General features: G+C 44.0%; 1 protein-coding gene across 1 annotated transcript in view; it reads left to right on the plus strand.

Annotated features, from left to right (window-relative positions):
• The first annotated feature begins 8,986 nt into the window (after positions 1 to 8,986).
• The window catches only part of BRINP1 (BMP/retinoic acid inducible neural specific 1), a 168,929-nt gene continuing 163,389 nt past the window's right edge, over positions 8,987 to 14,526 (plus strand). The window contains exon 1 of the mRNA XM_039866755.1: positions 8,987 to 9,505. The gene's annotated coding sequence lies outside the window, so the exon portion shown is untranslated. The remainder of the gene's footprint in view (positions 9,506 to 14,526) is intronic.

Genomic DNA, 14,526 nt, shown 5'->3' on the forward strand with positions numbered 1-14,526 from the left:
GAACTTGTAGGCAGACTCCATGTCTTTTTGGTTGTAGTACTGAAGTTCTTGTTTTCCTACTAGCTGTCATTTAGGGACTCTTTTCAGCTTCTAGAGACCACCTGCCATTCCTTGCTATAAAATGTAACAACCATGAGAGTGGTATCTTATCATATTCACAGGTTCTACTTACAGTTTCTGCTTCTTCAAGGACAGGGATTCTAGAAGGGCAAAGACCATTTAGGGGGTCAACTATAGCATCCTGCCTACCAAATAAGTTGAGAACACATGGCCCAGAAGGGCAAGTAGACTTGAGTTGTCTGGAGCACAGGGCTTACTAGTGACAGAACTGGATTGATGGCTCTTCACCTGGCTCCAAGTACATCTTTCTACTTCTGGTCTCTGAAAACCAAATGCTTCAACATTGTGTATCTAAAACTCAATCATCCTGATTTATAATGCTATATTAAGTTACATTTGGTAGTGAGTGACAAAAACCCCAGTCAAACTGGCTTAAATAGAAAGGGACATTATTGGCTCATAGGGTCAAGTATCTGACTCCTGGCATCTGTGTATCTGTTTTGCAGCTAACGTTCCTTGGTATTACCTTCATTCCCAATTAGGCCTCCTCATTGTGATGGCAAAGGTAATCGCCTGAACTCCAGGCTTGGACCCTACCAGCTAACAATGTCCATTTTTATCATTTTGTTTTTAGAAGTACTTTTCAATAATGTTTCCAGTAAATATCCTGGGGCTGACCGATTGTACCAATATGTGTCAATACCCATCTCTAAACCAACCATGGTGACCACTGGGATAGAACACTCTGATTAGCCTGTCCTGGTCATGTGTCCTAGTGCCAGTAGCTAGAATCAGCACCTGTAAAACCAAAGAGACCAAGAAACTGAGAAGGCTGGTTTCTCAAAGGGAAATAAAAGTACTGTTATCACACAAGAAAAATGGATGGGAGGCAGTCAAATGCTATCAAAGCCTATGTAGGGCTCCCCGCTAGTGGAACATGGCAGAGAGTGAGAGTTGGGGTAGAAGAGGCCTATCAGAAACAGGGAGCTGAGAAGAGAGAATAAAGTGGACTAGATTAATCATTAAACAACCGAAACCAGTACACTAGCCTTGGTGAATGAGCTTAAGTACCTGGACTTAAGTTGTGGGTCCATCAGTGCAGTGTTATTCATGTGCAAGCCAAACTACCCGAGCCTGTTTCCTTTTCTGTAAATTGGGGAACTTGCTGTGCTTACCTCATTTTTCAGTCATTGAAAAAAGTAAGTTTCAAAAAAAAACTATCTGAGATTTTAAAAGGGCTTACATATGCTGAATTATCAATTCAAGTAGAATATTGAAATTTGCAATAGGGTTATACCTTGAGCCTAAGCCAACAAGATAATATTTTTCTGGACACCTTTTTTAAAACCCTTTTTAGAAATCATATGTCACCAGAGTAATGCCCTAGGCAAGCTCAGGCCTGAGGAAGCTGAAACTTTGGCAAGATGGAAGAGAGAGAGAGGGGAGAGAGAAAGCTGGGCATGTGTATTAAAACAAGTCTGCACGTGCTCATGTCCAAATACATATATTCTTATAGCTGAGGGAGCCTCTTGGGAGACGGGGAAGCGTGCAACATCTAGTAGCACATGATGGCTGGTCCCACACCCATGTGTGGCAGTTTAAAATCAGGAGGAATATCTTGACCGCAGAGGTTCCCCCTGAGGAGAGAGGGGTCCCAGCCCCATACTTGGTTCCCCAGCCCAAAATTCTAATGCCAGAGAGAGAAGTACCCATAACTTCTGGCTTGTGAAAACCAGTGGAGATTGTGGTTGAGTGAGGTAGAAGTTAGCTGGAGTCCCAGACATTCTTCTTAAAGGGCCCGAGCATAGACTTACTCACTGATGGGCTCATTTACTCTGAGCTCTAGCACTGAGGCAGCAACTCAAAAGGTGCCAGGGACATAACAGAGAGGAACTGAGTTGTCTGGCTTTAAGGAGAGTCCTGGAGGGGCGGCTTTCTCCCAGACAGAAGTACTGTCAGAAACCATTGTTCCTTTGTTGAGCCCTCCCACAAAGCAGCCTTCACTCATAGGTAGGCACAGTATTTGAGTCTCCATCAACCTGGTTCACACTGTTAGCCCTGTCCCGGTGATTCCCTAAGATCCCACCCTACCCAAATTACGGGCCCAGCCAAGCCTCTTGCAGTGGTTTTCTATACAGATGACCTGTGTTGGTTCATGTGGCAAACTTTCCTAAAATCTCTCAAAAGTTCACAAACTTCAAACAAGCAGCATCTGGACTCAGCATGCCTGTACCTCTTGCTAAGCAGCCCCAAGCCTGGTGGTACTAGTGACAGCTGGCCTGAGCTGAGAGTTTAGCCTCTTTTGGGTACCTTCAAGCCCAGCACAAGTGGCAACCACCTGCAGATCATGTTGTAGGTCATACCAAGTGTTTCCAGGCAGGGCACAGGCAGCCACTAACACTGGCCTGCACCAGAATCCCTCCCAAGAGGCCCAAGAACCAACACATTGATGGCCAGCTTCAGACTACACCAGAACACCACCCAACCACCTCCACAAATGACACAGCTAAAGGGCAGACTGGACAGACACCAGAGCCTTGCTAAAGCAAATTCTGCTTTGTAGAGTCAGCGCCTGTACAGCAGCTACTCCACTGTAGACATGGCCAGTCCTTAAACCAATCAGCCTGAGGGTCAAACCCTCCCATTGACATATCAACAGTAATCAAGGCTCAACTACAACAGGAGGGTGCACACAACCCACAAGAGACACACCTGGAGCCTCCAGCTCAGGTAACCAGAGATTCTACCACTGAGCCCCACAGAACACTTACTACCTAAGGCCACTCTACCAAGACCAGGAGGTATAGCAACTCTATCTAATACATAGAACCGAACACAGGGACGTAGCCAAAATGAAGAGACAAAGAAATATGTCCTAAACTAAAGAATAGAACAAAGTTCCAGAAGGGAACAAAATGGAGACAAGCTATCTACCAGGTGTAGAGTTCAAAATACTGGTTATAAGAGTGATTTCAGTGAAAACTTCAACAAGGAACTAGGAAACATAAAAATGGAGATAGGAAACAAAGAAGAACCAGTCAGAAATGAAGAATACAATAACAGACATGAAAATTACATTAGAGGGAATCAGCAGTAGATCAGATGAAGCAGAGGATCGAATCAGTGATTTAAAAGATAAGGTAGCAGAAAATACCCAGTCAGAACAGCAAGAAGAAAAGAGAATCCAAAAAAATGAGGATGGTTTAAGGAGCCTCTGGGACAATGTCAAGCACACCAACATTTGCATCATAAGGGTACCAGAAGGAGAAGAGAGAGAGCAAGAAATTAAAAACCCGTTTGAAGATATAATGACAGAAAACTTCCCTAACCTAGCAAAGGAAATAAACGTACAAACTCAGGAAGTGCAGAGTCCCAAACAAGATGAACCCAACAAAACCCACAGCTAGACATCATAATTAAAATGCCAAAGGTTAAATACAGAGAGAACTTAAAAGCTGTAAGAGAAAAGCAATTAATTATCTATAAGGGAGCACCTATAAGACTGTCAGATGATTTCTCAAGAGAAACTTTGTGGGCCAGAAGGGGTTGGCATAAAAAGAAAGGACCTACAACCGACATTACTCTACCCAGCAAAGCTATTGTTTACAATTGAAGGGCAGATAAAGAGCTTCCCAGACATAAAAAAAAAAAAAGCTAAGTTGTTTATTACCACCAAATAAAAAATGTTAAAGGGACTTCTTTAAGAAAAAATCAGAAATATGAATAATAAAATGGCAATAATGCATATCTATCAACAATTACTTTAAATGTAAATGGATTAAATTCTCTAATCAAAAGACATAGGGTGGCTAAATGGATAAGAAAATGACACCCTTATTTATGCTGCCTACATGAGACTCACTTCAGATCGAAAGACACACAGACTGAAAGTAAAGGGATGGAAAAGATATTTCGTGAAAATGGAAATGAAAATAAAAAGCTAGGGGTAGCAATGCTTATGTCAGACAAAATAGACTTTAAAACAAAGGCTATAACAAGAGACTAAGAAGGAACCAGTAATCCCACTTCTGGGTATTTATCCTAAGAAATCTAAAACGCTAATTCTAAAAGACATATGCATCCATACGTTATTGCAGCATTGTTTACAATAGCCAACATATAGAAACAACCTAAAGGTCCATCAGTAGATAATTGAATAAAGAAGATGTGGTGCATATATCCAATGAAATAATAATACTCAGCCATAAAAATGAATGAAATCTTGCCATCTGCAACAATGTGTGTAGACCTATAGGGTATTATGCTAAGTAAAATAAGACAGAAAAAGATAAATACAGTATGATTTCACTTATATCTGGAATCTAAAAAACAAAATAAATGAACAAAACAAAAACAAACTCGTAGAAACAGAGAACATTTTGATGGTTGCCTGATGGGTAGGGGGTTGTAGAGATAGATGAAAAAGGTGAAGGGAGTAAGAAGTACAAATCGATAGTTACAAAACAGTCATGGAGATGTAGAGTGTAGGGAATATAGTCAATAATATTGTGATAACTATGTATAGTGGCAGATAGGTACCAGAGATACCAGGGTGATCATAAGTTATATAAATGTCTAATCACTTACGTTGTACGCCTGAAACTAATGTAATATTGTATGTCAACTGTAATTTAAATTTTAATTATTAAAAAGACAAACAAAAAAAGAAGGGCATCAAAGAACTGTTTATTCAATAAATATATCCTAGGCTCCTCCCATGTAAAGGGATGGGTAGCACAGTGACTGTGGGCTTGGCTTTTTTAGCAAGGTGACCTGAGTTTGAATCCTAGATCTGGTATGTGATATTGAGAAATACATTTGACCTCCCTGTGTCTCAGTTTCCCTCATCTGAAAATGGGGGTTATGTTCATAAAAACAGTACTGATATCACAGGACTATTTGAAGGATTAAATGAAATAATATTCGTGAAGCACACAGCATAGTTCCTAGGACGTAGGGCATGGTTAATATGTTTTCGCTGTACTTTTATGTACCAATATCTCATTATGAATATATATTTTATGCCTTTGAGTTTTAGTTTTAGTTCAGAAAAATATATTAAACAAATAATGGCACCAGTAACTGTTTAATTACAATGATGATACATGTTACATGGGAGACAGAGAGCTGATAACATGGGACCTGCCTGGGTCTGGAGATCAAGGAAGTAACATTTACTCTGATACTTAGAAGGTAAGCAGGATTTGGCTAGTGGTGGAAAGTGGTTTCTGACAAAGGAAATGGCTAGCACAAAGGTTTAGAGGCAAAAAGAAACTTTGTAAACTCTAGTAATCCGAAGAGGGCCAGTTTGGTTGGAGTGGAGGGGAGACATGATATTAAGGAGAAAGATCAAGCCTTGTACACTTCATGTTAAAATGTGTTTTATCCTAATTGAAGTGGTAGAAGATACGGCATGTGAACTAAGTATTTAAGGAGGGGTCAGGTTTGGTCATGAGGAAGTGAAAGGTACTAGGGAGAAAAAGACATTGCAGTAGAGGGACCAGATTAAGGGATTTTAGCTCTTTTGAATTTTGACAGTAGTAAATTTAAACTTTTGAGACAGTGGCAAGTGGCTCAAAGTCTGCACAAATAGGGCTAAATCTTATCTTTATTTAAGGAGGGGGAAGTGAAACCTCCATTTCATCACTGAATATTTACCTCTATTTATTGTCTTTTCCTAGAGGAAAAAATGCTGTTTACCTGCTTTTTGATTTCCTGTTGGCTTCTACTTTCTAATTTCTTAAGCTCAAATCTAAATGAAGCAACCTATAAAATCTAAGGTCAGGCTGGAGACAAGAAAAGTCATCTACTCTAGATGTCCTGAAGCTGGGGGTCAAGGTGCAGACATCCATGGATGAGATTGGCAAAGAGGGATTCAGTGAAATGTCTTGCAAAATTTTGAGAGTATTTTTGTAAATAAGTTTTTCGGAAGAGAAAGTCTATAGAAAGTCTATCATAATGGGAAGACTAAAAAGAAACCATCACATTGTCTCATTAAATGTCCTTGGAAAAAGGTTTCATCTAGTATCACCCACAATCTATAGACAGGAAGTTCTTTCTTAAGTCTACCCCAATTCTTTGACATCTCATCCCCATACAAGCCCTTGGTAAATTCAGTGGAAATAGCAAACAGCTGCTCACCAACACCCACCCCAAAGAAAGAACAAGACATTTCTCACATATCTCAAGCTGCCTTAAATGTTCTTTCTTTGGCAAAGAAAAAAAAAAAGAAATATATTTTTGGCCTCTAAACCTTTTCCCACCCATGTGTATTTCTGCAGAAATGTTATCCATATGGTTCCGATTCCTTTCTCCATAAGTCATTAGGAATGTTTTGCACTGAGAAATTTTCTGATGACCAAGGAGTCTTTGGAGACTTTTTAAAATGTCCCTCTTAGCCTTTCTTCATCGAAACAGGGAAGCTAAACAGAGCCAAATGCAAATGAACTAAGTCCTAGAAAGGTTGGAGTTTTATTCCAAACTCAGAAGCCATAATGATTGGGTAAGTCAAATCTGTCCATGCAAAGCTTCCACCTCCTCCTGCAGGGACAAGAGCTGATAAATATTCCGTTGAAACAGAGGATGCAATAGTCAGTCATTTAAGCTGATATTTAGGGTTGGGTATGACGACCTCATTAAATTCTAAGCTTTTCCAATCACCCTAGGGCTTCTCCCTTATTTCTAGAGGATACAGTAAAGATTTTGGACTTAGATTTGGGTGTGGAATTCCTGAGTCCATCACCTACTAGCTGTTCCTTGGCATGCTACTCAGGTTTTCTAAGCTCCAATTTCCTATGATGTAAAAATGGGATAGTATCACCTATCTCGTACCTCATAGCGTTTTGAGAGTTATAAAAGTTAATATAGAAAAGCCCCAAATTAAATGCCTGGTGCATGGTAAAAGTTCAAAAATCCTCTCTTTCCTTCTATTTTTTCTCTTACAGTAGTAGGATCTGAGAAGGGTTCTGTGTTTTCTGAGAGAAATATTAGCTGTGTGGGGTGGAGAAGAGGAAGATAGAAAGATGTTCCATAGTGTTAAGTCCTCTCATTCTAAGGCATCTGTATCACAGCCCATCTTGGGAGATTAATCCAGAGAGAAGAGCTAAGAGGAAATTAGTCTTTATCGTTGTCATCTTCTGAAGCTACCTAAGCAGGTTGTTTCAGACCGATTTCAAAACTACATTCCAAGCAAGGCTGCTGTTGCCTACTCTCACTCAAGGAGAGACGATGGAGAAACAGAAAGAAAAGGAGGAAAGAATAAAGGAAGGGAGGGAGTAAAGAGAGAGACAGAGAAAAGGGAGGAGAGAATGCACAAAGCAGGTAAGGAGAGATGGCGACCTAGAGCTGCGTACTGAAATGGGTGGGAGAAGCAGTGCATGTGGTGAGTGCATTTCTTTGTGGTCAGAATCAAAGTCAGAACTGTCTCAGGAACCACTGCCCAGAATCTGAACTTGGGCCAGAAGCCGAGGGAAGCAGAAATTTGTCAAAGCAAAAATGGAGAACTTTCTTCTGGGCAGAGAGAAATCAATAGTGGTTGGGGGAACTGTCCGTGGTGCTGATTGCCCGTCATTTGGTGGAGAGTGAAGGAGAGAGAAGCAGAGGTGAGCATTGAATTGGCTACTGTTCCCCGCCTCTCTCCCCTCTCTCCTCAGTCCTGCTCTGCTGAGATCCAGGCCACTCTGATTAGTTCTCTCTTTTCCTCTCCTTCTTTATCAATTAAATAATTTTTTCAGGTTCTCAATTCCTCACTCAGTAATTTCTCTTCTGTTTTGTTTCAAGATTCCCCTTCCTCTAATTAATTCACTAACCCTAGATCCTTCTAGGCCTCCTTAGTTATCACACCTCTCTCCTATCACCCTTTGAATAATAATATTAATAATAGAGCAATCATAATTGCAGATAACATGCTTTTAGCACTTACTAGGTGTCAGGAAGTGTTCTCAGTACTTTTACATACATTAACTCATTTAAATCTTACACCTACCATGGTTAGATAGGTAGTTATACTATCCTAGGATACAGATGAGGAATTGAGGCTTAAGAAGTAAGTAGTGTGGCCGTGATCACATATAACAGGATTCCGACCCTTTAGAGCCTGCACTTTTACTGAATTCAGGTCACTTTAAATTTCTCATCACTTTTTCCTTATTGCTCTCTGTCTCTCCAGCTGGTAGCTTCACCGATGCTACCTAACATTACCTAAGCTTCCAGGGACTAGGAATATTCGTTGCTGATTTAGTTTAAATTTAAAAAGAAAGCAAAGTAAGCAAGCATACTGAATATGTACGGTATGAGAATTCAGATTGTGTACAGGCCTTCTTTTCTGCTTCAGGGAGAGGCCCCATGTCAGCAACCTCAGCCTAGATCTCAGGCTAAATTCTGAGTCTTTGGTTCTCTATAATACTGCCGTAGCTCCTTACCCTCGCCTCTTCCCTGCTTCTGGTTCAATCGAGAGAACTTTGCGTCCTCTCAGCTTCTCACTTCTACATCCTGCCCACGTAGAGAAGCACTTGCTTAATTCTGGGAGGTTACGTGGGCTCATGCCTACATACACAGAGAAACAAACAGTCTTAAATACTCCCAGAGAGACACACAGATACAAACGGACCCACACGGGCACTTCCCCAGACAAAAATCACACTTGGATGGATACACACAGACACGCAAGCACCCGCATACCGAGGAACACTCAGATACTCGCGACGTACGCAGCTACAGACACGCTTAAGAACACCACGATGCGGGGCTTCGCAGTCCTTTTGGGTGCTCATACACGGTGGCACGCCACCCTCTCCCCAGACCCACGAGACTCCCCAGTGGCTCAGCCTCGGCCCATCCAGGCCGCCCCTCCCTCCAAGGAGCCCTCCCCCCTCTTCTCCTCTCCCTTCTCCACCTCCGCCTAAAGATGTACAAAACACTCCTCAGAATAAACCCCGGCTCCGGGCTCCTCCCTCCCCGCCCCGCGGCAGTCGCTCCCCCATTCATTTTCGCCCGTCTCCGGGTAAGTCCCTCCCCCCGCGTAGCCCGGCCTCCGCTGCTCCCCGCCCGGAGACCGCGGCGCACTTGGACTTCCCTCTCCATTCGCTCGCCGCCTCGCTCCCGGTCCCCACGGCTGCGAACTGATCTGGCGCGGGGGGAGGAGGAAAGCGCAGGCGAACGAACGATTGAGAGAGGAAGAGCGAGAGAGCGAGAGCCAGAGAGCCGAGGGACAGAGGGAGTAGTGACCGCCTTTCGGAGCCTGGATTCATGCCTGTCCTCGGGACCAGCCAAGGGGACTTTACGGCTGAGTATGAGCCAGGCTGCTAGGAGCCAGGTACCCCCAAGCCTGCAGTCCCCGCGCCGTTCCCGGTATGCGAGCTGGACGCAGGGCTCTCCCAAGTTCCTACCGAGCCGAATAAAAAGCGTCCGCCCGCAGCTCTCCGCCGAAGACGGACATTGACTCCAGGTAAGGCGGCGCCGGGCGCAGCGCCTCGCAGCCCATCTGCCCTTGGAGACCGCCCGGGGCCGCATTCGGGGCGCCCCCGCCCGCCCCGCCCCCACTTCCTCTCTGCACCCTTCCGCGCTTCTCTCGCCACCCCACCGCCTTCAAGTCCTCTCAGGTTCCCGGGTAAAGGTTGCGGGGAGAGGAGGGTCTCTGTATTCTTGAGCGTAAAGGGTTAAACGCAGGTTTTAGCAAGTGGCATATGTGCTCCCCGCGCGCTCCCGACGTGTGTACCATGGTTGGAACTTGATGTGGTTCTGGTGTGTGTTTGCGTGTGCAGCGTCGTTTGCGTTCGATGCTTGTGTTTGTGATGTGTCTGTGCGTGTGCGTGTGTGTGTGTGTGTGTATGTGTGTGTGTAGGGGAGGGGTGAAGAGAGGTCCTATAACCTATTTAAGACGCAGTGTGTGTGATCATGTTTGTACGTATGTGTTTGTATGTGTGTACTTGTGTGCCTTTTTAATTAGGTCTCTCCAGCTTACACGGAATGGGATCCTTACTATAGGATCACGTAGCCATTGGGAAACCCGCTGTGGACTTCCTCTTGGGGCTGTGGGCTTGGGGTTTGGGAGGATTATGGGGATAAGAATGGCACCTTATTTAGCCCAATATTGATACCCTTAAGGAAAATTTCTCCAAAAGACGGAGACCTGCTACACTTGGACTCACCGTTTAATATGAAAGAGAAATGGCCAAACCTTGAAGCAATGAGATGCTGTCACTTTAAATTCTACACGAGGCAGACTCCAGATTCTGATGGGAATTTAGAGTCACTGGGTAGTCAGTGACAGAGAAAGGGAGAAGTCAGCACTGGGCTCCTTATCTGGGGCTTGACAAGTCTGGTAGAGAGTCAACCCTGCTTCTCCATTTGTAATGGTACAGCATAACAGCACCTTCTGCTTATGGTGCTTTTGGGGAGGATCTGGGCAAGTTTGCCTGGATCCCCCTAAAGGAAAAGGAGGAAGAGTCCTCAGGGACTTGCTCATCCATCATAGTTACACAGGATCTCAAATTCCTACAAATTCCATTTGGGGGAAACTCTGGGTAATATGGAAGACGATGGATGGGGCACTTCCCTGAGTCAGATTCCTTCTTTCCTTCCCCATTTTAGACAGGCTTGGAAGCCCCAAGAGAATCTCTTCCTAAACTGTGCCTCCTCATGGCTCCCCTGGAGTTAGGAGGGTACTGGGAGAAGGCAGAGAGGCAGTGTGTGTGTGTGTGTGTGTGTGTGTGTGTGTGTGTGTGTGTGTGTTTCAGTATTGAGGGAGACCCACAATTTTGGAGTGGGTTGTGGGTGGGGAACTCATGGCAGGATATGGCAGTAATTCACTTAAACTGCTGTCCTGCCGTCAATATACACCTCACATCTGGCTTGGCTCCAAAAGACTGCCAAGGGCATGGGGGTAGTAGAAAGAATCTTGGTAAGGAAGAGAGTTCAGGTCAAGCCCCTCTTTCCTCCGCCTCCTAGGAGGCTCTCGAGGTAAGCCCCTTGGCCACCCTGGCTAGGTCCTGCCGGGCTTGGACTCTGGAACCGGCCATTGATTTGATTCCTGGCTGCCTCTTAAAGGCTTGCCCTACTCAGCAAAAACATGCTGAGTTTTACTGCTGTTCATGGCTTCCAGATTCAGCAGCTGTTACTTTTCCAAGGTAAGAGGCAGCCGTTCTGCTCTCAGGCAACAAGGCTCGGGGAGGAAAAGGGCTGAGATGCTGGGACGCAGCCTCTTGTCTACCCTGGCTGGAAAAGGGCCATGTCAAAGGCCTTTTGGGAAAATAAAGTAGAAATATACTTGTCTTAAAAAATTATTTATGTGTATGTGTATATGTACCTGCTGGGGAGAGAGAAAAGCAAACATGTGTTTGCAGGAACCTGCCCTGGTGGGTGGGTGACGGTGCTACCTGCAGGCACTGGCAGATACACCATCCTCTGGCCGGAGGCTGATACCACAGACTGAAGCCTTCACAGGGCCACAAAGAATCTGTTTCCAGAAGCTCCCATCAGAACAGAGCTCTCAAGTTCATTTCGGGTGGGGGTGTGAAGGCAGAGGAGGAGACCTCAGGTAAAGAACTGCTCTCATTTCCTCTCTTTTTCCATTCATAGACAATCAAAGCTGGAAGGAATATTAAAGAACAGACAGACAGGATTCTGTGGCCCAGAGAGGGAATGAGAATTCCCCCAAATTCTCTAGCGACTTGATGGTATGCCCAGGGTTAGAACCTGTGATGCCTGACACCCAGATCAATATCCTTTCCACTCCGCCATACCGCCCAGGGACTAGGTCTTGCCACTGCGCTCCCACCCAAAACAATCATTTATCTTCCCTCATCAAACTTCTCATTTCAGAGATGCATTTCAAAGCTGTTCCATCTGGAAACATGACCCCAGAGAGAAGGAGTCCAGAGCCTCAGTCAGTCTCCTCTCTAGACAGACAGGCAGACAGGCAGGCAGACAGACAGACAGACATGCACACACAGAGCATATATTATTTCTCCAGTGCCTTCAGAGCATTACACGCAGGCAGGAACCCAGTACTTACTATGACTGGTAGCCAGCAGAGCATCTGAACTGTACCTGAGCTCTTCGTTAAAGGATACTTTGCTTACCATAGAGCCAAGTGCACACTGTGCATCCACTGATGCAAATACTTCGGGCAAATTAATTTCTTTCTATTAATGAGAATCTTGCCCTCATACAATTATACATATCACATTCACAGGAACATGTGCAAGCACGCATGCATACACGCACTCTTACAGACATGTGCACACACAGATCCAGAAACCTTTCCTACTTGCTGTATTCCCCAAAGAGAATTGTAACCTCCACACCAAATCGTGTTCCCCTATATAAAGGTGTCACGCACACGAAGACTGGGACTCGTAGTCACATGGACGGAGAAATATAAAGCCCTGTGAAAGATAGGCTTTTGAGAAGTCGAAGTCAGGCCTACACAAAACTGCTCCCAGACTCCTAGATGTGGGTTTTGGGGTGCTGGCGAGCACTGAATAAAAAATGGGGGTTTCGGGCCCATCTGCAATAGAGCTTTCTCCACACAGGCTTTTCCGGGGCTGAATGGCACTTTAGCTCCCAGAAGGGGGAGCTGTGACTCCATTTCAACCAAGGAGAAACAGCTCAGAGATCTCAAATCAGCTCCTGGGCCCTCGTTGAGTTTAGATGGCCCAGCTGAGGCCACACTGCATTTATTTGAAACAGTACAAGTGGGGACCTTAAAAACACTGTCCCCTGGTCAGTCCAAATAAAACATCTTCTTGGTGCTTGCAAGAGTTTATGCTATTGACCACAAAGTCCTCTATTTATCTGGAAAAGTCTTTGCCCAAGGAGCCTTCAGTTGTGTAAAGAGACACTTTCTTATTTGTATCCTCTAGTCTGTCCCCTCCCAGTTCCTTAGACAAAACCACTAATACATATCACCTGAACAGGCCACCTGCCCTTCTTCTCTCTCTGCATCCCCCTCACTAAAATCCAAGGATTAACAAATTGGCCACTGATGTCCTGGTCATCATGTTAAAGACAAGGTGGGGGTCATATGAAGAGGATAAGGCTTCAAATATCATCCCCCAAATAATCCCCCTCGTTGTTTTCCACTCTCATCCTTCTGCAAGGATTACCTCTATTTTTCCTCCATCTCCCAACTTCAGCCTCTGCTTTTTAAAATCCTACCCATTTTTCAACATCCAGCTCAAATGACCCTTCTAAGAAGTCTTCCCCAAATCTTACTTTAGAATGAATTTCTTTCTACCCCGTTCTCTCATATGATTTTTTTCTGGAATTCTATTTTAACTTGTGTCTCTGGTTGCCCTGTTTTACGGTTCTGTGGGTATATGTCTAGCTTACCCTCTTTCATATGGTCTTCTTAGAAGCATCTTTTTATCCCTAAGGACTGACACATAGTAGGTTTGACACATATTTGTTGTTCTGTAAATGTTCGCTATTGCTGTTTTCCAGTCTCAACATAATCTGTAACATCTCTCTCTCTCTCTCTCTCTCTCTCTCTCTCTCTCTTTCTCTCTCAACATCCCTCTCTCTTTGATAGTTGCTTCATAGTCATTCAAAACAATGCAATCATGTCTTCAAAATTGTGCCACCTATACCTACAATATTGGGATACCAATGACAAAATTATGTTGTACATGAAGGTAAAATTATGTCGTACATGAAGTGAGCATTATCCTACTGTGTTTTCCTTTCTTCTCACCCAGTGAGGCTCCTTTTACAGCTCCTTATGCTGGAGAGAAAAGTGAAACTCACGTTGGCTAGGTCCCTAGTCCAAGGTCACATAACCGACAGAGATAGGATTTGAACTTAAGTCCTCCTTGCTTCTGTACCTGCTCTTTCCCAGTGTAGTACTGACTTAATAGTAACCACTGTGGCTGGCCAATAGGACTGGGTTGTTCAGCAGATGCTAGAAATAGCTAGGGGCATATATTAACTCTTTGAATTGTGTTATGAAGGAGCTGAGGTCGTCGAATCAAAGAATCTTATTGTTTTCAGATTTCTCAATCGCCAAACCTTTCTCCTTATTCAAGAATCCTTTTTGTAATATCCATAACACATGGCTACTCGGTCTCACTTTTAGGACTTTTAGCAACAGCGAACTCATCACCACACGAACCAGCCTATGCTGTATAGAAAGAGCTTTGTTGCAACCTTGACCCTAAATCTGCCTTTTATTCATAAGTCTCTGAAATCATACAATGGAAGTATAATCCTCTTCCAATTATCAGCTCTCCACATAGTATGGAAACGTGATCATATCACCACAACAAGTATTCCCTTTTAGACTAGATGGGCCCATTTTCATCACCTTGTCTCCCATAGCATCCATTTGTGCCCTCATCAAGCACATGTTGTCCTATGGGCATTCATCATTTATAGGGTTTAGAAGCTTCGTAAGGGGGTAGGTGACCTGAAATCCTTGAGTGAGGATTAAAAAGGGACATTCATTCCTTCACTTGTTGAACAAATATT

The sequence above is a fragment of the Pteropus medius genome, unplaced genomic scaffold (assembly GCF_902729225.1).
Source record: "Pteropus medius unplaced genomic scaffold, Ma_sr-lr_union100, whole genome shotgun sequence".
Taxonomy (NCBI): Eukaryota; Metazoa; Chordata; class Mammalia; order Chiroptera; family Pteropodidae; genus Pteropus; species Pteropus medius.